The sequence below is a fragment of the Saimiri boliviensis genome, chromosome X, assembly GCF_048565385.1.
Source record: "Saimiri boliviensis isolate mSaiBol1 chromosome X, mSaiBol1.pri, whole genome shotgun sequence".
In the NCBI taxonomy this organism is placed as follows: Eukaryota; Metazoa; Chordata; class Mammalia; order Primates; family Cebidae; genus Saimiri; species Saimiri boliviensis.
The window spans coordinates 46,950,603-46,977,866 of NC_133470.1; the positions used below are offsets into that span (position 1 = coordinate 46,950,603).

A 27,264-nucleotide genomic window follows, 5' to 3' on the forward strand; every position below is an offset into this window, starting at 1 on the left:
GAAACATTGAGTCTTCTCAAGCACAAACACCATGGCTCTCCACCATTTATTTACATCTTTAATATCTCTCTACAATCTTTTATAGGTTTCAGTGTATAGGTCTTGCATATCTTTTGTCAGATTCAACTCCAAGTATTTTATATGTTTGATGCTATTATACATTTTTAACATTCAGTTTTCAGTTTACCATTATATAGAAATATACTTCATTTTCATATTGATCTTATATCCTATAGCCTTGCTAAACTCACTTATTATTCATAGCAGTGTTTGCACAGATTCAACCAGTTTCTTTTCTTGCTTCTAATCTTACAGGAAAAAAATTTAGTCTTTCATCATTACAAATGATGTTAGCTGTGTGTTTTTCACAAATGACCATTTTCAGTTTGGGGAAGTTTCCTTTTATCACTAGTTTGCTGAGAGTTTTTAATATGATGGATAATGGATTTTGTCAGATGCTTTTTCTGAATCTATTGGGATGATTATATGGTTTTCCTTTTGTAGTTTGTTAGTATAGTGAATTACACTCATTTATTTTCTTACTGTCAAACTATCTTTGCATTTCCAGGATAAGCTCCATGTGGACATATTATCCATTTTACATACAATTGTATTTGAGTTCTCAAAAGTTTGGTTAGAATATTTCACTAATATCCATGGAAAATACTGGCTTGTAGTTTTGTTTTGTCTTTGTACTGTCTTTGTCTTGTTTTGGTAAAAGAGCGTGCTGATCTCATAGAAACAGTTGAGAAGTATTAGCTACTCAATTTTCTGGGAGTAATTTGTATATACTTGGCATTATTTCTTTCTAAAATATTTTTCAAAATTCACCAGTTAAGTCACTTAGTCCTAGAGATTTCTTTATAAGAAGATTTTTATTTTCAAATAGAATTTGTTAAACAAATATAATCCTAGTCAGGCAATCTATTTCTTTTGGAGTGTGTTTTGGTAGTCTGTATCTTTCAAGTAGCAGGTACATTTTATGTGTGTTGCCAGATATATTAACACAAAGTTGTTTATACCATAGCCTTATTTTTCTTTTAATATCTGTAAAATGATATGTAAGATGTCATCTTATTCCTGGTGTTGGTAATTTGTTTCTTCTCTGTCTTATTTTCCTGATTAGTCTGGTGAGAAAATTTATTGATATTGCCAATCTTCTCAAAGGACCAGCATTTGGTTGCATTGATCTTATCTTTAGCATTTTCTGTTTTCTATGGCATCAATTTCTGCTGTCTTTATTATTTCTTATTTTGAATCTTATTTGTTCTTATTTTTCTAGCTTCTTAACAGTAGATGTTAATTGGTTTTAGTCCTTTTTCTTTTAAAATATAGGAAGCTAGTGATTCTATATATTTTTAAGTATTGATTTAGCAGCATCTTACAAATTTTATGTTTTTTATTTACTTTAAAATACTCTGTAATTTTCTGTTGATTTCTTCTTTGATCTGTAGTTTTTCAGATGTTGTAATACAGTTTCTAACATTTTGAGATTTTCCAAAAAAATTATTTATTTCGAGTTTAATTTTATTATGGTTAAAAAACATATTTTTAATTGCTTAAGTATATTTTAAAGTAATGATACTTGTTTATGGCCCAGAATATATTCAATCATGGTAAATGTTCCATAAGTATTTCATGAGAATGTACCCTCTGCTACTCTTAGGTGCAGTGCTTTATGCTATGTCAAGTTTGCTAAGTTGTCTAAGTCCTCAACTTCTAAATCCTTACCAATGTTTTGCCTACTTGTTGAGAGAAAAGTATTGAGATATCTTACTATATCTGTGGATTAATTTTTCCTTTAGGTATTTTGAAGCTCTGTTCTTCCAGTAAGTATTATTAGCATTTCTAAGTGTTTGTGATGAATTATTACAAAATTTTTATGACTTAAAAGTCATTAATTTGCCTTCATTTATGGAATATATTTTAGATGAATATAGAATTTTTAATTGGTTCATTTTCTTTCAATACTAAATAATTGTTGCTTTATTGTCTTTTTGCTTGCCTTTTTTCTGAAGCAAAATGTATCATTCTAATTTTTGTTCCTATACACATCATAATTTTTGTCCTCTGGCTATTTTCAAGTTTTTCTCTTTGTCATTGGCTTTAAGAATTTAATTATGATACTCTCTGGTATAGTTTTCTTTACACTTCATGTTCTTGGGATTTGTTGGGCTTTTTGGATGTGTGGGTTTATAGTTTTTATAATATATAGAAATATTTATTCCATTATCTCTTTAAATAATTTATTCTGTATCATCTCCCTCTTTTCTTGTGGGAACTTCAATTTTATATACATTTGGCTTCCTACTTCTTTTTCCTGTGTTTCATTTTAAATGCTTTATAGTTGCATAACTTCAGGTTCAGTAACCTTTTCTCTACAATGTCTAATTTGCCATTAATTACCTCCAGTGTATTTTTTATCTCTGACAATGTGATTTACATCTCTAGAAGTTTTTGAACTTTTAGAATAATTTATAATAATTTTAAGTGTCTTTTTTGATAATTCAAACGTTTATATCAGATGTGTGATTTTAATCGATTAATAACTAATTATAACTAATTATGTTATCATTTCCTACTTCTTTGTATGCCTGGCAAACTTTGAATGAATGCCAGGAATTGTAAATTTTACCTTATTGGGTACTAGATGCTAATATTTTTATGCATATTCTTCAGTTTCATTCTGGAATGAAGTTAAAATGCTTGGAAATATTTTTACCCTTTTGGGCCTTTAAATTTTTTAAACAGAAATCAGAGCTGTGTTTAATGCAAGACTAATTATTCTCCACTACTATTGCTAGTCTTTTCTGGATAGTTTATCCATTGCTTTGTGAAATATGAAGTTTTGCTGTGTGAGTGGTAGAAGGAGGTACAATTCATGGTCATGTGTGTGAGTCAGGCAGTGTTCCCTCTAATCTTTGATGAGTCTTTCCTTGGCCTTGGATATTTTCCACACACAGGTGACAGTAAGTACTGCTGAATACTAGAAGGAGACTCCTCACAGATCTCCAGAGTTCTTTTTCTGTGCAGCAATCTCTTCTCTGATACTTTGTTCCGTGAACTTTATTTAGTCTTCCCAATCAGTCCTATCTCCTTAAGTCAGGGCATCTGCTGCACTCCAGCTGGATTTTCCCTCCCTGCCATGGCCTGGAAGATCTCTAAAATCCATACATTGGGCCAATAGCAGGGTTCACCTCGTTCATTTCCTATTCCTCAGAGTCCACTTTCATTCATTGCCTGATTTTGTTTATTGTATTTTTATTTGTGTATCTGTGCTTTCCTTGTATCCTTATAACAGAATGTCAGCTCCATGAAGTTCAGGCCTTTGGTTCAGTGTTGAGAATAACAGCAGCTACCATCTTTCTACTATGTTCTAGCACTTATGCTCACTATCACCCGGGGAGGTGAGTTTTATTAGTTTTACTTGCACTTGAGCAAGCATGCTGTGAATGCTAGAGAGACTTGTCCCCCAGTAATACAAAGCATGTAAGAAGTGACAAAGTTTCTGTTTTACCTGAAGTCACTTAGGGAAGCCCAGGGGGATTTTGTTTTGGTGTATATAGTATCATTAGGCAGATTCATATCAACATGACTGAAGGCTCACTAAGGACAGTCACTATAATTTTTCTCCATTTTTACCTCTGACTCTTAGTCCAGTGATGAGAACACAATAGGAAATCAGGACTTACCTGGTACATCTTTCTGTTTGCGGGGAGTAGGTCCATTTTAAATAAAATTTTATTTCTATGAAATGATATGACACTCTTTTATTGGGTTGAGAATTATCCAGTAGGAAAGAGATTAGGATCTAGAAGTCTAGTAGATGGAACAAGAGCTACCAGGAGTTAATGATGGTCATAACTTGATGGTTGGTACAAGGGTTTTTCTTCTATTATTCTATCCAATTCTTTGTATTTTTGACATTTGCCATTGAAATAAATAAAACTTATGTTATATAATGGGATTCATTCCATAATGATATTTTTCAATAACTCTTCCACACATCATTTTGGATTTATTTTTCTGTAAGTATCAAAACAAAAGTTAAATTAATTCAACAATTAAAGGGAGGTGGATTTCCTGTCATTTTGTGAATGAGGAATTTATCTATGTTGAAATAAAGTTATTTCAAGCACCAGAGTTGTCTGCCTGCCACATTTTTGGAAGCACTTATTTTGAAGGAAAAGGATTTGAAATTTTAGGACTTTTGTTTGAATCACACATGTACACCTATTGCTATGTGACTTTCTACATTCTAAAAATGATAAATCATATATGTTCTTGAGAAAATTAAATGAGATAAAGCATTACAGTACCAAGCATAGTACTAAAATATCAAAACGACTCAATTAGTATTATTATGATGTTCTTGTTTTAAGAGCCAACATTCAAACGTAGCCATTGTCATGACTGGATACAACTCTAGTGTTTAGAAAGCCATTTCACATACACACATCTAACTCAGCATATTATCTCCATTTCCTTAGCACAAAAGTATGTTTTAGACATTTATAGTAGCAAGTATATTAGATAGAATAGGGTGCAAGATGACAAAGAACACAGTGTCTAGTTTCTAGTATGCTGTTTTTTCTGTTTTGGTCAGGAAATATCTGCCATTTTATCCCCTTTGCCCCCAGGTCTGTTATGGTACCCAGTGACAATACCTTAGGAATCATCCAGGCTAATACCTCTTTCTTCCACTTCCCAATTTATGTTTCAATTTTTCATTCCAGTGTATTCTACATATTTCCCACCACAGCCCACACCACCTCGTTATTCATTGTCTTTCTAGACATACTCTGTTCATTTTATGCACGCCATGTATTAGGTACTGTACTCAGAGCTGGGGATACAATGGTGAAGGAAACATATTCTTTGACCTTTAGCAGGTCTGGGACAAATGGGTGATTCAGACAAAGAACTGCATGTTTACAACACAGGAAGACTAGGGTTTTGCTAGAGGAAGTACAGAGTGCCATGGGAGCTTTGAATCTCATGTAATTAATAATCCTATCTGGGTCTGTTTCCTTGAGCAGGAAAAGAGGGGTTGTCCCTTCCTATATGCATGTCTTTAGCAACAAGAGAACCCTTCCCAGAAATGCTCTGTTCCCAAATTCCATTTATAGATAATATTTTATTTTCTGAGCCTGAATGAAACCTTGGTTATATTTGGGATATTAAAAAAGAGCCTTCACCATATTCAGTATAGTGACATTCGAAGTCACTTAGTTGTGCTTTTTCATTCAGCTTTACTTGTGGTAGATGAAAAGAAAATTGATATTGGAAAAGTTTTTCCATATGCTATTAATGCTGTTACCTTCATCCTAACAGCTGAGTTATGCAACTGTGATGGTGTCTCTCTTTACACCAGTATATAAGAGGCTCTACAGAAGCTGGACTGAGTCAAGCAGACATAGATCCAGCTATCATGGGGCTCATAAAATATAACAAACTGTAATGAGTGCTTTCTGATATTGGGAATATAGGAATACAGGATGCTAGGAGCATTAGTGCATGAGTCTATTCGAGTTTATGAGAATTTATACAATTTCTGCGTATTCCATATTGGAAACACAGCCAATATTTTGAACTTTTATTTATTGGGTGTTTCATGCTAATATAAATTATAATATTAGGGTGTAAATCATTGGAAACATTCACAGATCATGCTGTGGCAAGTGGTACTAGCAGTGGAGAAATTGATATTTTAGGAAATGGAATATTCATAGACAGTTTTGTTAAATCTGTTGGAAAGTCCAAATGGTATAACTTTAGGTTTCTGCAGAATTTCTAGAAGAATTCCTGCAGTTAACTGGCAGCAGATTTCTGTCTCAAAAGTGTCCAGAACATGAACCTCTTGCATTAGGAATATAGTTCACTTAGGATGCTGCTCTTTGCAATAAGAGTTCCATTTAGCACTTTCAGGCAAAATAATACCAAGTAGCAAAAATGAGGCTGCCTCTGCCTGTGAGCCTCTTTATAAATATGAACCAACTTTTTCTAAAAACTCATTAACCCCAAATTCCATTTTCAGTTATCATTTCTGAGCCTGCATAATACACTGGTCAATTTGGGATGTTAGAAATTATCCTCCATCATGTTTCACTCAGGAAAAACATCAGATTCCAAAAATGTCACTGAAATTGGCATAGTAAAGACCTCTGAAAAAATTTCTCCTTTATAAAAGCAATGAGAACACCAGTGAAAAGTATCATAATTAGCATTTTCAGAATGTTGGAATAAACCAAAAGCTTGCAGCAATCTGGAGAGTATTTATTCAGGATAAATAACAGAATCTCAATAATAGTACACTTTGTGGTGTTTTAATTTACCCTATTCCCAATATTTCCATATTATATAATTTTAAAGGTGCAGTTTTTCAACAAAAAATTATAAGACATGCAAAGAAACAAAAAAGTATCACCCAAACACAGGATAAAAGGCAGCCAATAGTGACTGCCTCTGAAGCCCAGATGTTGAACTCATTAGACAAAGACTCCAAATAAGCTATTCTAAATATTTTCAAATAAGTAAAGGAAACCATGTCTGTAAAAATGAAAGTATAGGAATGACTTATTACCAAATAGACAGTATTAATAAAGATATGGAAATTATATTTTAAAATAATATAAATTTTAGAGTTGAAAATTACAGTAACTAAAATTTAGAAATTTACTAGAGGAGTACAACAGCAGATATGGGCAGGCAGAAGAACCAGCAAACCTGAGATTATCCTGTCCAAGAAACAGAAAGAAAAGAAAAACAGAATGAGAAAAAAATGACCAAAACCCTCTACATTCCAGCATGTCAACATAAGCTTAATGGAAAAACCATAGCAGAGAAAGACAGGGACAGAAACAATATATATTTTTTAAATTGCCAGAAACTTCCCAAATTTGATGAAAAAAATCAACCTACACATCTATGAAGCTAAGAAACCTCCAAGTAGGATCAATCAAAGACATCTACTAGTCACATCATAATCAAACTGTTGAAAGTCAAAGATGAAAACAGACTCTTGATATTGGAAAGCAGCAAGACAGTAGCAACGCATCATGTACAAAGAATCCTCAATAAAAATACCAGCTGATTTCTTACCATAAACCACAGAGAACAGACTTTTAATATGTCATAACATGTCACTTTTAATGACATATCGAAAGTTCTGAAAGAAAAATACTATCAAACAAGGATCCAATAGTTAGCAAAACTATCCTTGAAAAATAAGGGAGAAATTAAGACACTCTCATATAAAGGAAAATGGGAAGAAATGTTGCTAGCAAACTTAACCTACAAGAAATAACAAATTTATTTAGTACAGTAAAAAAGACAATATAAATATATTTTTATTGTAATTCTCTTTTCTCCTATCTAATTTGAAAGACAACTGCATAAAGCAATAATTATAAATCTGTGTTGATTGGCATACAGTTTGTTAAGATGTAATTTGAATGATAATAACAGACAAAAGAAAGGTGAAGAGAATGGAGCAATATAAGAACCACTTTTTTTGTATACCATTGTAATTTTATTGATATTAACAAACTACAATGCTATAAATTGTTAGGAAATTAATTTTAAAATATAGTAAAACAAATGACAAGTGAATTTAAATGGTAAGTTAGAAAATATCTAACACAAAACAAGCCAGTAATGGAGGAATAAAGGGAAATAAAAACATAAGACATTAAAAAACGGCAAAAAACCAGACATAAATTTTACCTTATCAGAAATTACACGCAATATAAGTGAATTAAGCACTCCAATTACAGACAGAGTTGGCAGAATGACTTAAAACATATTTTCCAATTATATTCCATCTACAAGAGGCACACTTTATTCTGCCAAATTCATAACAAACTTCAGCTGGGATTTTGCAGAGAATGACAAGCTGATTCTAAAATCACTATGGATATTTAAGGGACCTTGAATACCCAAAAGGATCTTAAACATGAAGAACAAGCTTGATATTAAGGATTTAAAGAAAGACTAAAGAGTGTGCTTCTTCAAACTTGTCAAAGACAAAAAGAAGTGGATATTAAAATAATGGAAAAAGAGATACCATTCCACTAGTAACCAAAGGGAACTGGAGTGACTATACTAATAAAAGATAAAACTGACCTTAAAACAAAAATGTTACTAAAGTCAATGAAAAATATGAAATGTTAGTAACAAAAATGTTACGAATGACAACGAAAAAGAAACTAGATCTAACAGACATCTATGAAATACTCGACTCAAAAACAGAAGAATACACATTGTTCTCAAGTGCACAGGGAACATTCTCCAGGAGAGACCATATGTTAGACAACAAAACACGTCCCAGTAACTTTAAAAAGACTGTAATCATATAAAGTATGTTCTCTGGTCACCTGTGAAAAACCCACAGAAAACAAAATGCTTTTGCAAAAAGACTGAAAACCTTCCCCTAAGATGAGGAATGTCACAAGCATGCCTGCTCTTGTGACTCCTATTTTATGTTATACTGGAGGTTCTAACCAGAGAAATTAGGCATGGGGGAAAATGGTATCTATATGTATAGATTATATAATCATAATTATACATGTATGCAGATGACATGACATTTTATAGAAATAATATTTAAAAATTCACACAAAAACTATTAGAACCAATAAAAGAGTTCAGCAGAATTGCCAGATACGAGGTCAGTACACACACAGAAAATGCTTGTTTTTCTATCAAGTAGAAATGAAAAACGGGAAAATAAAAATAAAAACCAATTTCATATATAATAGCCTCACAAAGAATAAAATAATTAAGAATAAATGTAGCATGGGAAGTGCAAGGTTTACCACTGAAAACCACAAAACGTAATTGTAAGATAGTAAATAAAACCTAAATAAATGATGTTCCATGACTGTGGATTGTGAGACAGTATTTTTAGATGGCAGTACTCCCCCAAATTTATCTACAGATTCAACACAACACATACCAAAGTCCAGCTGGAATTTTTGCAGAGACTGACGAGATTATTCTAAAGTCCCTATGGACTTGAATATCCAAGTCCTTGGTATTCAATATTAACGAAACTTGAATACCCAAAAAGATCTTCAAAATGAAGAACAAACTTGAAAAAAACACACTTGTCAATTTCAAATCTTACTCCAAAGGTACAATAATCAAGACTGTAGTTCTGGACTACAGATATAGATCAGTGGAATAAAATTAAAAGTCTAACAAGAAACCCTTACATTTCTGGTCAATTGATTTCTGACAAGGGTGCTAAGAGAGGTTAATGTTAACATTGTCTTTTCAACAAATATTTCTGGAACACCCAAATGCGAAAGAATAAAATTAGACTTCAACTCCACACTATACTTTTAAAAGTCAAATGGATCAAAGACTTAAATATAAGAGCTAAAATTGTAAAACTCTTAGAATAAAACAGGTTCAAATCTTTGTAACTCTGAATTAAACTATGATTTCTTAGATATGACACTAAAAGCACAAGTAACAAAAGAAAAAGATAATTAAATTGAAATTCATCAAAACTGAAAATGTTTCTGCTTTAAAGGATACTATTAAGAAAGTGAAAAGATACCTTACAAAATATGAAAATATCTGCAAGTTCTATATCCAATAATGATCTAGTATCCAGAATATATAAAGATCCCTTACAAGTAAATTATAAAAATAGAAACAAAAATATCCCAATTAAAAATGGGCTAAACATCTGAATAGGCATGTTTTCAACAAAGTTATATGAATGTCAAATAAGCACATGGAAAGATGCTCACTATTTTAATAATTATGCAAATGAAAATCAAAATAACAAAAAGTATCATTTCACATCCACTAAGAAGGCTATAATTTGAAAGTCAGATAGTACCCAATGTTGGTAAGGAGGTGGAGAAATTGGTACCCTCATACATTCCTGGTGGGAATGGAAACTGCTGCAGTCACTTTGGAAAAACAACTTGGCTGTTCCTCAAAAGTTAAACATAGAGTTGCTATATGACCCAGCAATTCCACTCCTAGATTTATACTCAAGAGAACTGAAAACATATGTCCACATGAAAACTTGGACATTAATGGTTTATAGCAGCCTTATTCATGATAGTCAACTGGTGAAACAGCCTAAATGTCCATTAGCTGATGAATGGATAAACAAAATGTGTTATCTCCGTACTCTTGTGGACACTCTGAAGCAACAGATGGATCTTCACTCAAAATTTGGTTCAGATGTTGTGAGTAGTGACACCACACATGTATCAGGAGAATATGGAATGATTTATTATTCACATAATTTAACTTTCTTGGGGAAAGCAGACTGACACTCAAGAAGGTTTGAAAATGATGTGAGAGAGCAGGGATAAAAGACTGGCTTGGAGTTTCTATGCTGATTAGAGGGTGGGGACTGGGTGAGGACTCCAGGGCATGATTTGAACTTCTTGCCATCACCAAAGGGAAGAAGCACAGACTTTTTTTTTTTTTTTTTTTTTTTTTTTGAGACGGAGTTTCGCTCTTGTTACCCAGGCTGGAGTGCAATGGCGCGATCTCGGCTCACCGCAACCTCCGCCTCCTGGGTTCAGGCAATTCTCCTGCCTCAGCCTCCTGAGTAGCTGGGATTACAGGCACGCACCACCATGCCCAGCTAAATTTTTGTATTTTTAGTAGAGACGGGGTTTCACCATGTTGACCAGGATGGTCTCGATCTCTTGACCTCGTGATCCACCCGCCTCGGCCTCCCAAAGTGCTGGGATTACAGGCTTGAGCCACCGCGCCCGGCCAAGCACAGACTTTTTTATCAGCATGCCCAGATGTGGAGCAGGAGGGGAAAAAGAAGTGTGGCTTAAAGGTGTCAGCAGTCAAACATCCAAAAATTGAGTCAGAATAGAAAAGTTAACATAATAGTGGTTATTAAGAGCCAGTAATTAAGCTATTCTCCTTCAGCTCCAGATCTACCCTCTGTTCTCTGCTTTGAGATGCGGGTCCTCGGATTCAGAAAACCGTTTTCCTGTTGATAACAATGGTTCCTTGTTAAGCGCTGTCAATAGGGAGTGTTGGAAAGAGACTGAAAGCTGAAGGAAGACAGGACCTGCTCCTTCCTGACTGCTTCCTGCTGCTGTCAGTAAAACCCAGAGTTCTCAAGCCAGTAATTTAAGGGACAGCATGAACCAAGGCACATGGCACAGGGCCATATTAAGGAAGATACAAGTCACATACTCCCGTGAGTTTTCTTTTTTTTTCCCCCCGTTAATTTTCTAAACTCAGACTTGGGTATATTAAATCTATAAAGGAGGCTTCAGTACACCTAAGCAAATGTAGCGCAAAGAAGCTCAGCTCAAAGACTGTGCTAGCCTGCAAGCGGTGGCTCTTAAATGCCTGCTTGCTATCAGGCAGAAGACCCCGTTAGCAAGTCAAGGAAAAAGAATAAAGATCCCCAAGATGGTAGTCATTATCTAGACATCCTTCTTACTGCATCAATTGTGGACCCTTGCAGAGGCAGATAGATCTTCACCCGAAATTTGGTGTGCAAAAACTACATACCAACCAAGAGCATATTTCATACCAAAAGGGTATGAAAAAGTTTATGCACATGAGGCTTTCTTGAGACAGCAGTGTGACTCCCAAGCACGTCTGAAAATGGCTTGAAAATGCGGGGAAGGAAACTTGTGTTTAGAGGCTAGAGTCAAGGTAAGGGTTCCCATGTATAGTTTGAATTTCCCTCCAGTATCACAGAAGGGAGCACCCAGGCTTCCTTATTAATTTTCCCACATTTCAGGCAGAAGGGGAAAGAGAAGGGTTTATGCTTTAAAGCTGAAACGACAAAAATGGAGTCAGTCTTTATTACCATACAATGGAATATGATTGTGCCATAAAAAGGAATGAAGTACTCCCTTTAATGCATGCTACAGTATAGACGTCCCTTTTAAACAATATGCTAAATAAAAGAAGTCAAACTCAAAGGGACATATAATGTACAATTCCATTTATATAAAATGCCTAGAATAAGCAAATTCATAGACAGAAAGTAGAATAATAGTTGTTAAGGTCTGGGGATTGGAATGGGGAGTGACTCCTAATAGGCATAGAGTTTCTTTTCAGGGAGATAAAAATATTTTGGAATTAAATAATGACGATGTTTGCACAACACTGTGAAAATACTGAAATGCACTGAATTGTACCATTTAGCAGAGTCAATATTTTGGTGTGTGGATTATATCTCAATAAAACAGATTTCTATACAATTATAGTAGGTTAAATTTACATAAAAATATAGCAAAATAAGTTGAGTTTTTGTATACAGTAATCTTCTTGAGAGCAAGGACTCTAATTTAGTTCTGAAACCAGAGTGTATCACACATAGTGGGCATTTGATATACTTTGTGAAGGTGTGAGTGAGGCATAAACTCATTCATTTAACCAGTCTTTACTGAAACACACTATATTCTAGCCACTGTGATAAAACATTGTTAGCTTACAAATTCAATGTCATACTTATTTAAAAATAAGAAAAATAAAAAATAAGTATTTCCTGCCCATGGCAAGAAATTCAGAACATACTAAAATATATTAGGAAGAGAACAAAAAACCTAACGTGCTACTTATCAGAGATGACCACTGTCAACATTTTGTAGTGTACCCTTCACACTTTTCTCTATGTGTGACACACATACATACAAGCACAATCATAAATATCTTTTTAATGTGTACAAATGCCATATACTTTGTAAACTGTTATTTTAGCTTGATAAGTGGTACATATAATTTTATTTCAAATAATATACTTACATCATCATTAAAACTTTTCATTGAAAAATAGCATGTTAAAAAGTGTGCAAATCATAAGAATAAAGTTAAATAAATTCTTATTAGTTGAAGAAACCTGTATAATCATTGCCCATAACAAGAAACAGTACTTTACCATCACTCCTGAACCACCTCCTCATGCCTCTTACCAGTCACTATTCCCTCAAGAGTAGTCACTATCCTGACTTTCAAAACTACAAATTAAATTTCCTTGTTTTAAAAAGTTAAATACATTGAATTTGGCCAAGATAGAGTAACCCCTTTTCTCTTATAACTAAAAAACCCTGGACATAACAAAAAAATAAGGCTGGAAGGCTCAGAATAGTGGAAACAAGATAAACAGCACAGAGAGTTTAGAACTCAAACAACATGGAAGTGAATTCCCTGAGTTTCCTTATTTCCTTAAATATATCTAGTACACAGTGTTGTAGATGCCTGCAAACCAGAACTCCCAACAGACACAAGTAAAGCTCCAAGGAACGACTGTTTCCCCTAGGCAAAGGACCAGAAATGATGGCCTAATAATCAAACTTTCTGGCAACTCATACACTACTCCAGGTAAACACCAATGGAAAAATCATACTTCACCAAACCACCACCTCTGCCTGTGGTTTCAGTGAGACTGAGAAATAAGTTGACCTTCTATTTCATTCCACCTCCATCCCCACAGAATCAGATGGCAGTGTTCTAATTCCCCACTTAGCTGTGTTAACAGGGCCAAAAAGGGGGTTATCTTTTATTATCCACCCAGTGGAAGCAGTCAGTGATGATCTGATTCCCCTAGTGTTAGCAGAACACAGTGAAAACCTTATTTTGTATGTCCCACTGGGAAGAAACAGATGATGCTCTTATTTCCCTCCCCATATAGTATAGTGAGGTAGAGTGGGTAGCCCATCTTCTGTTCCCTATCCAGTAGAAAAAAAAATGGTACTCCAATTCTCCTGTCAGGAAAGAGTCAGCAGGGTCCAGTAGCAAGCTAAGCCTCCATCTTCACCCAACAGCAATGTGACTTAACAAGGTAGTGAAAAGTAGAGCTAGTCATCACTAGGTTTCACAATTTCTCCCTTAGAGTGTCAGAAATTCCTCAGCAGATAGAGGAATTTCTACCCCTACATGCATCAATGAGACTAAATAAGATAGTACAATGCAGGGCCAGTAAGCATTCCTTTTCACTCCATCCCTGATGTCAGTGAGGCCCAGGAAGTAGGTGAATCACCAAACTCATAACTCATTGTATCACTTCATTTAGTCTCATAATGAGACTCATAATGAGACTAAGTTAGATGGTGGGAGATTTTTCCCTTCTCTTCATTCATTCAATCATGTGTTTATATCAGTACAGACTCGTAGGTTTTTATCCATTGCATTATAATCTAATGCTACTTTATTTTGTTGTTCAAATTGTTACAGCTTTTGCCTTTGGGAGCTCTTTCAGTTGGTTCCTACGCTTCTTCAACAAACCCCTATCTATGTAGTCAACTTTTTTGTTTGTTCATTGTTTTGCTTGTATAATAGCATTCCCTTATTTTCTAGTTCCACAAGATGTTCCATGCTCATCATATATATTTCCTGCACCAGTTCTAGAATAATCCATTTATCAATGGAGCCCTGATTCCTTTTATTGGAAAATAGTATTAGAAAACAAGAACTGGGTTCTAGGTGTGCTCCTTTCTACTTTAGTTGTCATTTATTTAAGCCCTCAGCAAACAGAAAAAATATATGTGTGGCTACTAACCCATGTATATAATATATATAAATATTTTATATAAAATTATCTGTATCTATATTAAGCTAAACACAAGTTCATATTGATATCTCCAACTCTAACCCATTGTTCCAGGAATGATTCTAGTCTCCTCCCCTTTCTTATCTGTAAATTTACATTCCTACAGTGAGAAAACCTGGCTTCTACCTGTATACCTGTATAACAGTATTAGGATGATTAACCCATACCCCATATGAGATATGACTTTATCAAATACAGTGGTTATGAGTAGTTACTTTTGCCTTTATTCTTATAGACTCCACTTATTCCCAGAGTTATTTAAGTAAGCATCTTCCCCCTACACTTCCATGAGTTTTTTTTCGAGCGCTTGTAATACATTTACATTACCTTGTCACAGTCTGCATTCCTTTGTGGGACTTTCTGACGTAAGTGATTTTGTTTTAAATTTACATACCTTAAGGCTTATTATTTGTGAAAGTTATATGAGTTTTTATAAATACATGATGTCATGTATCTACCATTGTAGTATTATACAGAATAATTTCACTGCCCTAAAAATCCTCTGTGCTCCATCTATTCATCACTCCCTCTCATCTCCAAACTCCTGGCACCCACTAATCATTTTACTGTCTCTATAGTTTTGCCCTTACCTTAAGTCATGTAATTGGAATCATTCAATATGTAGCCTTTTTAGACTGGCTTCTCTCACTTACCACTTTGTATATAAGGTATTTCTATGTCTTTTAATGATTTGATGTCTCATTCTTCTTATCACTGAATAATATTCTGTTGTACGGATGTACCACAGTTTCTGCACCCCATTTACCTATTGCAGAACATACCAGTTGCTTCCAGTTTTTGGCATTTATGAGCAAAGCTATTATAAACACGCTTGCAGATTTTTATTTGAACATGAGTTTTCATGTTAATTGGTTAAATATCTCAAAGAGTGGTTTCTGGATCTTACAGTAAGACTATGTCTAGCTGTGTAAGAAACTGTCAGTCTTTCAAAGTGTCTGTACCATTTTGCATTCCCACTGCAATGAATGAGACTTCCTTTTTTCTCCACATCCCTGCCAGCATATTATATCATCAGGATTTTTGGTGTGTATGTGTTTTAGCCATTCTAATAAGTATGTAACAGTACTTCACTGTGGTTTCAATTTGCAATTACCTCAAGACAAATTACATTGAGCATATTTTCATGTGCTTATTTACTGACTGCATATCTTCTGGCCTCTGATCTAACCTCTTAAGTGAACTTCATTTGGGAATTCTCTGAAAACCTAAATAAAAAATGTTTTTTTAATGTAAGTCCTCAAACAGTTTTCTTTTTTGGTTGGAGGAACTTCTGAATAAATGTGATAATTAGATTATATTAATTTACAGGGGAAAGACATGCTATTCTGGCTTACATTGACATAATCATGGATATAAACTCAAAGATCCAAGTAATTGTCAGAGGCAAGTGGATACTCTCACGTTAACAGGATGACTCTCCTGCTTTTATCCTACATCTCAGGCCATCAATTCTCTGTCCATTTCTCTAGTCCACTTCCCCTGTGTCTCTCCTTTGGACTCCCACTATAATATGTATAGATTTATATTTCAGAGTCTGTAGTTCCTATTTTGTTCTTTTTCACTTATGTATATGCCTCACACACAATATTGTGAAATTCATAATTGTAATAGATCATGTTTCATTGATCTTTTTATATCCAGCATGCAGAACACTTTTGGATATATGGTGGGCATAACTGAGTCTTTGCTGTCATAAATATTAATATTTTATAGAGACAACAGATAGGAAAAATATCTACTTCTAATAGGAACTTCATATAATGCATGCTATTTTTGTAGGCACCATTTGTGTAGCTTTTGAGCATCAAGTTCCAAGCAAACTCTCAGGCAACTGTGAAGTTTTCTGGGAGAATCCCACTGATAAAGTTTTGTATAATAGCCTACATGGTAACTAGCAAACTTCTCATCAAAAAGCCTGACTTAGACAGAATGTTCAAAAGCATCTTAGTCACTAATGTAATATTTTAGAATTTTCATGATATACACAAATCCATTTTGAAGTTTCTTAACCATTTAATTTATATTTTATCATCCCCCTACCCCTAGAAAATTGTTTCATTTTATTCTAATTTCATTATATTATGTCATCCTTAAACTCATTTTAAAAGAAATGTTATATCACTATTTAAAAGGTGAAACAATTCATTATGTGTCATGGCAAATAATTCATAAACTTAACATAATAAAATATAATAAATGTAAAATTCTAAAAATTAAAAACTGAAATAGAAGTGATCAATATAATTGTTTTCATTTTACCAAGCGCTCTGTAAGTGCTGTGTCATTTAATCTTCGTAATTGCCTTTTTGAACTTTGTGTACCACTCAGTTCATCTTGGTCACTACCACTTGCCTGAGTGAAACTCTGGACAGCACAAACATAGCAGCAAACAAAAAAAGAACAGGCTCTTTTGAAATGATACAGAGATGAGTTTTAATCCTAATATCTAATATCTACTGCTATCCAAATTTATAAAATATAAAAATCTTCACTACTCTTCATTGGGTGGATGAAATAAACATATAAAGCAACAAGCATAGTGCTTAACAAAAAGCAAGCACTCAAAAATACCAGCGATTATTATTGGCATTATTGTTCAATAGATGTACGTAACAACATTAATGGCATTAATGTTCTTAGATTTGAGTTTTAGACAATATTTCCGACATATTTTCTCAGATGTTTGAATACCGATTTTCCTGGAAACAATTCTTAGTCTCAAAGAAGTTACATGGCTCAATTTCTTATGGCTTCTACATTCTAATTTCCCACTTAAATCCCCAGCCTATATACCATTCTGCCACCAGCCAGTTTCCCTGAACTGAACAAGCTCTGTCTCATCTTTGTATCCACTGTCTCCTTCATACACACACACACGCTAGAGAATTCTCTGGTTATTAATCAAGCTTTACATTCTTCACCATCTTAAGTTTTCTTCTGCTTATTATCTGTTGCTACACACTAGAATAAAATATTGATGAGAAAAAGCTATCTGTCTGTTGTGCTCACTGCTGTATTCTCAGAGGCTGAAAGGCCTATAGTAATTAATCAATAAATATTCATTGAATTAATTATCTGACTGTTGTACTAGTCTTGAATACACAGTTGGGTGCATATGGGCCTTCTACTTAAACTCTTGGAAACATGAAGATTGGACAAGTTAATCTTTCTGGGAAGGCCCAGCATCTAGAGAGAAGAATACAACCAAGACTTCAGGCCAGGTAGGAATTCCACCTCTCTCTCTGCTTTTTTTTTTTTTTTTTTTTTTTAACTTTTAAGTTCAGGAGTACATGTGCACATTTGTTATATAGGTAAACTTGCCTCATGGGGGTTTTTTGTACAGACTGTTGTTACCCAGGTATTAAACCTAGTACCCATTTGTTATTTTTCCTGATCTTGTCTCTCCTCCCACCCTCCACTCTCCAATAGGCCCCAGTGGGTGTTGTTCCCTTCTCATGAGTTCTCATTGTTTAGCTTCCACTTATAAGTGAGAAAATGCAGTATTTGGGTTTCTGTTCCTGTGTTAGTTTGCTTAAGGATAATGGCCTCCAGCTTCATCCATGTTTCTGCAAAGGACATAATCTCATTTTTTATGGCTGCATAGTATTCCATCATGTATGTATACCACATTTTCTTTATCCAGTCTACCATTGATTGGCATTTAGATTGATTCCATGTCTTTGCTATTGTGAACAGTGCTGTAGTGAACATACATGTGCATGTGTCTTTATGATAGAATGATTTACATATCCAGTAATGGGATCGTTGGGTCAAATGGTATTTCTGTTTTTACATCTTTGAGAAATCACCCCACTGTCAGTTCTCTTTCTCTTACCAGTTGTATGGCCTTGGACATGCTTCTCAACTTCTCTGAGCTTCAGTTTCCTCCTCTCTTTAGTTATCCTAATGAGATATCTGAAATTGACCAATTATTTTATTTGTTTATTCATTCTGCAAACATTTATTGAATGTCTTCTATCTGCCAGGCACTGTTCTAGCTGGTAGGGATAAGTCAGTAAAAAAAGTCAGACTCATCAGCTCACATTCTAGTGAATTACAATGACAAATAATTTTCTCTTTACAGCCCAGGGTAGAGGAAGTATGGTGGTGGCCATGGTAGAGGAAGTATTGTGTTCTAGTAGCAGGAGTTGCAGGAGTAGTTGATGCTCTTCACTTTTGCTTGTTTCTCATATTAAAATCCTACCAGCCTTTTACCACAGCCTGAGGCCTACTTCCAGAATCATTCATGTTTCTGCATTTGCATGCTCGATGAATCTCTAGATGTGGCATTGGTTCAATAAGGTTTACTATAATTTTCAGGTTTTCCCCAGAATTGAATCTCTTTGACTAACAGTAGTATCTAAAGATAACAAAAATTGTGATAAAATAGACACTACCTATTTTTAATGTATTCATTGATCCTTATTTTCTCCATTAGAATATTATTTATTATTATAAATTTTCATACTCAAAATATCACATTTTGAAAAATTACTTCTGTGCTAAGCACTTTACTAAAAGCTTTTATTACTTTATTTAAACATCACAACAAAAAATATAAAGTCAGAGGAGACAAAAGAAAAAAAGAATAAAAAATAATGAAGCACATCTACAGAATCTAGAAAATAACCCCAAAAAGGCAAACCTAAGACTTACTGGCCTTAAAGAGGAGACAGAGAAAGATATGGGGGTAGAAAGTTTGTTCAAAGGGATAATAACAGTACTTCCCAAACCTAGAGAAAGATATCACTATCCAACTACAATAAGGCTATAGAACACCATGCAGATTTAACCCAAAGAAGACTCCTTCAGGGCATTTAACACTCAAACTCCCAAAGGTCAAAGATTAAGAAAGGATCCTAAAGGCAGAAAGAGAAAAGAAACAAATAACCTACAATGGAGCTCCAATACATCTGGCAGCATACTTCAGTGAAAACCTCACAGGCCAGGAGAGAATGGCATGACATATTTAAAGTGCTAAAGGAAAAATCTTTTATCCTAGAATAGTATGTCCAGCAAAAATATCTGCCAAATGTGAAGGAGAAATAAAGACAGTTCCAGATTAACAAAAGCTGAGGGATTTCATAAATACCAGACCTGTCCTACAAGAAATTCTAAAGGGAATACTTCAGTCAGAAAGAAAAAGACATTAATGAGCAATAAATAATCACCTTAAGGTACAAAACTTACTGGTAATAGTAAGTACACAGAATAAGACAGAATATTGTAACAGTGTGTCTGTGGTATATAAACTAATCTTCAGTAGAAAGATTAAAAGATGAACCAATAAAAATAATATTTTTATGCATCAATAGAAAACTAATATACAGGTATTTAAGTTATTACTATATGAAATCTGTGTGGTTAAAGTGATACACTGTTATCTAAACCACTGCAGATGACGAATAATTTCTGGCTCAGCCATAACCTCACATAGCTCTAAGGTACAAATTAAAGTAAGTATGGCTAAACACACAGCACTGAGAATGTTCAATGTGTAGTGAAGGTTGACTGCAATGCAGCTGTGAGAACAGGCAGCTTAAAGTGTGACAACAACAACGGAGGACACTTCCAAGGAAGACGGTGTCATTCTCAGTGTGAAGAGCTCAGATGCTGGGGCTGCCCCTTCTGTGCCTTCCCTTTAAATAAGGCAGAAATTTCAGTTCCAGGGTTCTTTTGTGGGACCACAATAGACAAGCAAAGCCAGGGGAATGACAGGCAGTGGCTCTGAATTAAACTAAAATAACTTCTTATGGAAAACTCGTGTAGTAGACATTCCTTGAGGCTTTAGAGTCTCCAACACCAGCCAGCTCTATGATTCAATCAGAGTTCCAGGATTCTAGTTTATAAGAGGTGTGCACATACGTGTGTGTGTGTGTGTAACACTTCCCTGATAAATAATTGTGACAAATCATTACAGACGACTGCTACTTCACAGGGTTAAGATATGCCTGCATGACTTTTGGCATGAAGAGAGCTGCAAAGTCCCTGAATGGTCCCTCCAGATCTAGTGCCTAACACAGTGCATGGAACATGGGGACTTTCTATTCTTTTTTTTTTTTTTTCATTCTCAGCCCATGCTGCTTTATTTCTAAAAATACATATATACACGTGCAGAGTTTCCAACACTTTTAACAGTTCCTTTTTACATCAAAGAATTAAATTTCTTCTTCAGAAAGCCCAAAGATGCATAGATTAAAAAGCAAGATGCCTTTTGTAATATTTCAAATAATATTCAGTGAAATTCTTTTTAACATTATACACCAATGGTGTAATGGAGAATATGCAGGACAGCAAACACAGTGAGCAACTCTTATTTGTAAAAGGCAGTAAGTAAAGGAAAGTATGATGTGAATGACAGTCTAAGATAATCTTTCTGTTTATAAGAGATGGGTGGTTTTAAGATAAAGTGCCAAGACTGATACTGTTTAAAGACTGATGATAATGTACTGCCAGAATACCTTTCTTACCCCTGGGTGAAAAATGTTTTTTCATTGATGGAATGACATATCATTACCAAGGGAGAAAAAAAAACTGAAAACTGTAACCCAGCTCCCATTTGTCAATAGCTTCTAATACCAGTGTATTGCTGAATTTCTGGCTTCATAATTGATGTTGGCTTTTCTGATAATTCCTCAGTTTCTGAAATGTCCTCACAATGGGATTACTTTAGAAATTTCCCTACACTTTACAAGTAAAAAGTGATTGATTTAAAAATAAATTAACCAGAGAGATTAATGAATGACTATAACATTACTAATCCAATAATTTAAGTGTTTAGGCAAAAAGTATAAACATGAAGGAATATGAAATTATGCTTCGGAACCCACAAACAATAAATAGCATTTTCAAGCACAGACACGCATGTTCATAGTCACAAGGATTCAGTCCTCCAGATGTGAGTCCTGCTCCTATTTTCTCTACTCTTTCCCCATCAAATTTTTTGTCTCCTCTCCCTCTTTTCCCTTCTTTCTATTGCAAATATGCCCTGTAAAACCTATGAGTGAGAATTTACATTCTTCTGTTTGTTTGTTTTCCAAGGAGATGGTTACAAACAAGAACCAGTTTTATTTGGTCTTTACATCTGCTCTATCAATCAGTTACACTGCATGAAACATACAGGTATTGCAGAGGGTTTACTGAATAAATACACTTCACAATAAAACAGTGATAGCCACTTTCAAACTGGAGGCAGTACACCAGTTGCTTTCCAACAGGTAACCTATATGTGGTTTTTGTGTATCGGGAGCCATGCAAAGTCTTCCAGAAGCTGTTAGGTGTTGCAGGACTAGAAAGAAGATTCATTTGTCCATGGGCCTCTACACAGTGCATAGCAGTTTTCAGCACATAAAGAAGGGTAAATCAACATTACTTAACTTAGTCATATATATGCCTTTTCAAATCTGTCACCCCCAAATATGATTTTATCAACTAAATATTTCACAGGAAAGAAAAAATACCATTTGTCATGAGTCAAGTTCTAAAATAGAGGGATGACATAACAGCAGTATGGAATTTTAAAATTTACATTAGTGGCTTTCAGAGACACGGGGATTTATTTCCAAGACTGTATAAAATGTGGGGATAATGCTGACCAATGTAGGCAATGAATTGTGATGCATGCCTTTTAAATCCCAGCTCTGCACCTCCTAGCTGTGTGAACAGGGACAAGTAATCTATCCTTCTGAACCTAAATTGCCTCATATGTGAAACTGGAAGGAAGACACTTATGTCACAGGGATTTTATGAAACTATCAGTAAGATACATAAAGCACCTAATACATGGTGGACCCTGAAACAGCAATTATTATATATTCTGATATTGTAGTTAAGAGAAACCACCTTCCACCAATATAATTTCATTCTTTTTGTTTGTTTGTTTGTTTTTCTTTTTTTTTTTTTTTTTTTTTTGAGATAGAGTTTCAGTCTTGTTACCCAGGCTGGGGTGCAATGGCACAATCTTGGCTCGCCGCAACCTCTGCCTCCTGGGTTCAAGCAATTCTCCTGCCTCAGCTTCCCGAATAGCTAGAACTACAGGCATACGCAACCATGCCCAGCTAATTTTTTTTGTATTTTTAGTAGAGACGGGGTTTCACCATGTTGACCAGGATGGTCTCGATCTCTTGACCTCGTGATCCACCCGCCTTGGCCTCCCAAAGTGCTGGGATTATAGGTGTGAGCCACCGTGCCCGGCCTATAATTTCTTTATTAAAATTTTAGGAGTTCTGTACAATAAGAAGTTCATCAGATTAAAAAATCAAGGATGTTTCCTTCTGAGATGTAAGCTAGTAGTAAAAGCTATTTGATCAAAGCTAAAGTGAAAACAATCTAAGAGTGTCATGGGTGTTCCCTCGAAGGATGCCTATTGTAGTTTAGGAAAACTACTAACACAATCACTGATTTTCAAACTTGCCTCAAACTATATAACCTGGGAAAAGATGAAAAAAGGGAAAGAGAAACCTCGTATTTTTCCCATCTTGTACTCCCAGAGAATGGCTGGCCCAGAGCCCATGGTCAGAAATACTCTTGTCATGGTGGTAATCTCTCCAGAACTGGCTGAGTTCATTGGTGGTATGAGATGTTTTACCGTGGAACAGGGAATGCAGCCATCTTCCTGATTGCAATTTTGATACCAAACATCACGTGTATGTGCCTTGCTGTCTTCATCTAATGAATCTGTAAAGTTTTAGAACAACTTGGTGACCTTGGAAAGCCTGTTTGGCTTCTGACGAAACTGGCCTGAGCCTGTGGGTACACAGTGTCATCGATAAGCAAACTATCTTCCTCGTGGGCTGGCCTGATGTCTTTGTGGAAAGGAAGGCATCCCTCCAAGACCAGAATTCTCTCATGCATACAGGACACTCCTCCAGATCCAGCCTCATCAAGACCTTGAAGCAGTTTTAAGTATCAATCTTTTTACCCCTTTACAAGGACTTGAAATGAACTCCATTCCTCTGCCTCTGCATAAATTAATGTTGCATTTTCCAGCATTTAGCCAAAGGAGCAGGAGAGCAACTTCTAAGATAAGAAGCTTCTGAAAGTGTTAGGTTATGGAAGAAAAATGTTGCAGAGATGTGTGTGAGAGGAAAGGGGAGGGGAGCAGAGAGAACTGCAGGGACAAATTAAGTAGTGGGGTTCTGCCTATACTGCTGTTTTTGTGGGGTGTTCTCATCAATGAGCCTAGAAGATTCCTTCTCATTCAGCTACTTCCTAGCTGTCAGATACTGGGCAAGTTACATAATGCCTTAGATCTCAATCTTCTCCCTTGTGAAAATGGGATTGACAACACCGCCTTTGAAGAGTTTTCTTTTTTTCTTTTTTTAACTTCTGGGGTACATGTGCAGAACATGCAGGTTTGTTACATAGGTATACATGTGCCATGGTAGTTTGCTGCATCCATCACCCCGTCATCTACATTGGATATTTCTCCTAATGCTATCCCTCCCCATCACTCCACCCCTTGCTATCTCTCCCGTAGCCCCCTCCCCACAACAGGCCCCAGTATGTGATGTTCCCCTCCCTGTGTCCAAGTGTTCTCACTGTTCAACTCCTACTTAGGAATGAGAACATACGGTGTTTGGTTTTCTGTTCTTCCATCAGTTTGCTGAGAATGATGGTTTCCGGCTTCATCCATGTCCCTGCAAAGGACATGAACTCATCCTTTTTATGGCTGCATAGTATTCCACAGTATATATGTGCCATATTTTCTTTATCCAGGCTATCATTGATGGGCATTTGGGTTGAAGGGTTTTCATTAGGGTTAAATGGAAAAGGTACAGGAAGTGCCTAGTGTAGCCTATCCATTGTTCTGTGTCCTATTACACAATGATAAATTCAACTTTATTTTCAACTCTTTCATAACATCCTTGTGCTTTCATTGCATTCAATTATATAATCGTGTTTCTTTCTGAAAGCCAGTGTCTTATGAAAATAAAGTACAATATGTAAATCATAGTGCATGTCCTGCATAGATAAAACCAGAGATCTGAAAACACTATCTCAGGTCATGCTGTATAGTAGGAACTGTGCTACCCTGTGAAGAAGCCACGGAAAATGAATCAGATTTCTGGCCTTCAGGTATATCACAGCTGCACAGCTGTGTTTCTATGGCATCTGGCACCTATGTGGTGTTGAAACAAATGGCAACTACTGGAATAGCTTCAGAATGCAAAGAGAATGTTTTCCCTATAAGTGTCATTTTCGAAAGTTTAATTAATTCAATGATTCTTCAGTAGTACCCTTCTGGTTGTATCAGAGAGTGTGGATGGTGGGTTTACAACGACTAACAAAACATGGCCCTTCCCCTTATAAGTCAACCAATCTAGCACAGGAGACAAACACGTTCATTACATCCACAGGTATTTTCTGAGTGACTCCAGTATATGTTCGCCAGAGATCTGGGCTATGTGGAATAAACCGGTGAGCATGAGAGAAAGATCCCTACCATCAGGAGCCAATACTCTAGCAGGAGCCATTATCAGTTAGGTAGGAGAACAGCAATAAACATCAATAAGTAATTACATAGTCTGTTAGATGCAAAATGCTATAACATAAAGGAAACTTGGACTAAGTAAAAGGGGATCAGGAGTAGCAGTGACAGGGTAGCAAGGAAGAGTGGGCTTAGCAATCCGTCATAAGGTGGCCTGGGTAGGCCTCATCCAGAAGGTGAGAGGTGATCAAGGCCTAGAGGTGAGTGAGGAAGTTATCCTTATAGACATGGGAGAAGAGCATTCCAAAGAGAGGGAATGGCTAGAGCAAAGGCCCTGAGGAGGGAGGGAGCCTGCCTGACAACCCAGAAGCTGCCAAGTCCAAGTCTGCTAGAGATGTGTGACCCATGGGGAGTGATAGGGGCAAAGTCAAAGAAGAAATGGGCCAAATGTTGTAGGGCTTCATAGATTTTGTAAGCATTTAACATTTTACTCTGATCCATAAACACAGGGCTTGGGTTCTGAATTAGAAGTCTCTGCAGGGCGTATATGTGCCACAGTTTCTTTATCCAGGCTATCACTGATGGGCATTTGGGTTGGTTCCAAAAAGGATGAGTTAATGTCCTTTGCAGGGATACAGATGAAGCTGGAAACCATCATTCTCAGCAAACTAAGACAAAAACAGAAAACCAAACACTGTATGTTCTCACTCATAAGCGGGAGTTGAACAATGAGAACACGTGGACACAAGGAGAGGAACATCACACACCAGGGCCTGTTGGGGGGTGGGGAGCTGGGGGAGGGATAGCATTAGGAGAAATATCTAATGTAGATGACAGGTTGATGAGTGCAGCAAACCACTGTGACACGTGGATACCTATGTAACAAACCTGCACATTCTGCATATGTACCCCAGAACTTAAGTATAATAATAAAAAAAAAAGTCTCTGCAGGGTAAAGGGAAAAGGAGGGTAACATCAGGGAGACAGGAGGTAGTGAGCAAAAAAGTGAGAGAAATCAAGGCATGCTGCATCTTTATGAGAGTGGCAGCGCTCACCTGTACATGACGATTCCATGGATCACTGGGGCCACATCCATGACCTGTGCACATCTACACCATTACTCACAAAATCACAAAAGTAGCAGTTCTGTATGCATCCTATCATTTGTCCAGGTAACAAACAAACAAAACAATGAGGGAAGTTATGTTGTATTCCATTCATTCTGTATTTAAGACCTTTCTAGGGAATTAGCTAGTATAGACCCAAAATGAAACCACCTTTGTGTTTGAACAAGAGTGTCCTAGGTACATGAAGGAAGAAAAATTGGGGAACATATGAAGGTTGATGTGAAGGACACAAGTTACGCCACCTTCCCTGGTCCTAGGTCCATTCATATTTCATTTAATATCACTATTAAATAGTTAACAGGTATAATAACAACTATCCTTTGTGATCCATGTAGATTCTATTATCATTCTCATTCAGTCAATATATTTTAAATCCCTACTGGACATCAGATCCCGGGCACTGTGTTGACTCAGAGGAGAACAGACATGTTTCAAGCTGGTTCTCAGTCTTCAAATTTCTCACAAGCTTGCAGATACATCATTACAGAGCTCCTTAATTAAAGCTAATGACAGAATCAAAGTCAAGGAAGCCTGGAAAAACAGACGGGGGTACTTTAATCCCAATATAAATGATGGGCCGGCACAAGGTCAGGAAAGTTTTCTTGGGAGAGGTGAGGTTCTGAGTAGGTAGTCCTATTATCCCCCTTTATACTTGAGAAATATTAAGGTCAAAGATATTAACTTGCCTAAAGCTGGATAGCTAATGAGACAGCGGGATTTAAATTTTAGTTCATATACATTTTAAAACACCATTTTTTTTTTCTCACAGACTACTACCAAAATCATTTCCCCTGGCTCTGCTTTCATTAAGTATTCTGAAAGCTTTTCGGGTATGTTGTAGTACCTCTCTTGACAGCTGGGTCAAGCTGTTAGTACCATCAAGCTCTGAGAAGGTCTTTAACATTCTCCATCCCAGGTAAGAGCAGTTTCTGGAGAGCTCGTCTCTTAGGACTGTACTCCACTTAAAATTCAGTTAGAAATGTCAGCTGGCATGGCTTTCTCACTAAGTAAAGCATCCGACTTCCCTAAGCATGCTTCTGTTGTTCCTGTCAATATCCCATCTGCCTGCCCCTTCCTAACTCTGTAAAAAAGGACAGAAATATATATCCTAGTCTTGTTGGTTT

The 27,264-nt window shown here is 35.8% G+C and overlaps 1 long non-coding RNA gene across 1 annotated transcript in view; it reads left to right on the top strand.

Moving 5' to 3' along the window:
- LOC141582805 (uncharacterized) overlaps positions 1-26,934 on the top strand; it is a 90,492-nt gene extending 63,558 nt beyond the window's left edge. Inside the window, exon 4 of the long non-coding RNA XR_012515708.1 lies at positions 26,910-26,934. This is a non-coding gene — a long non-coding RNA (uncharacterized LOC141582805). The remainder of the gene's footprint in view (positions 1-26,909) is intronic.
- The last annotated feature ends 330 nt before the right edge of the window (positions 26,935-27,264 follow it).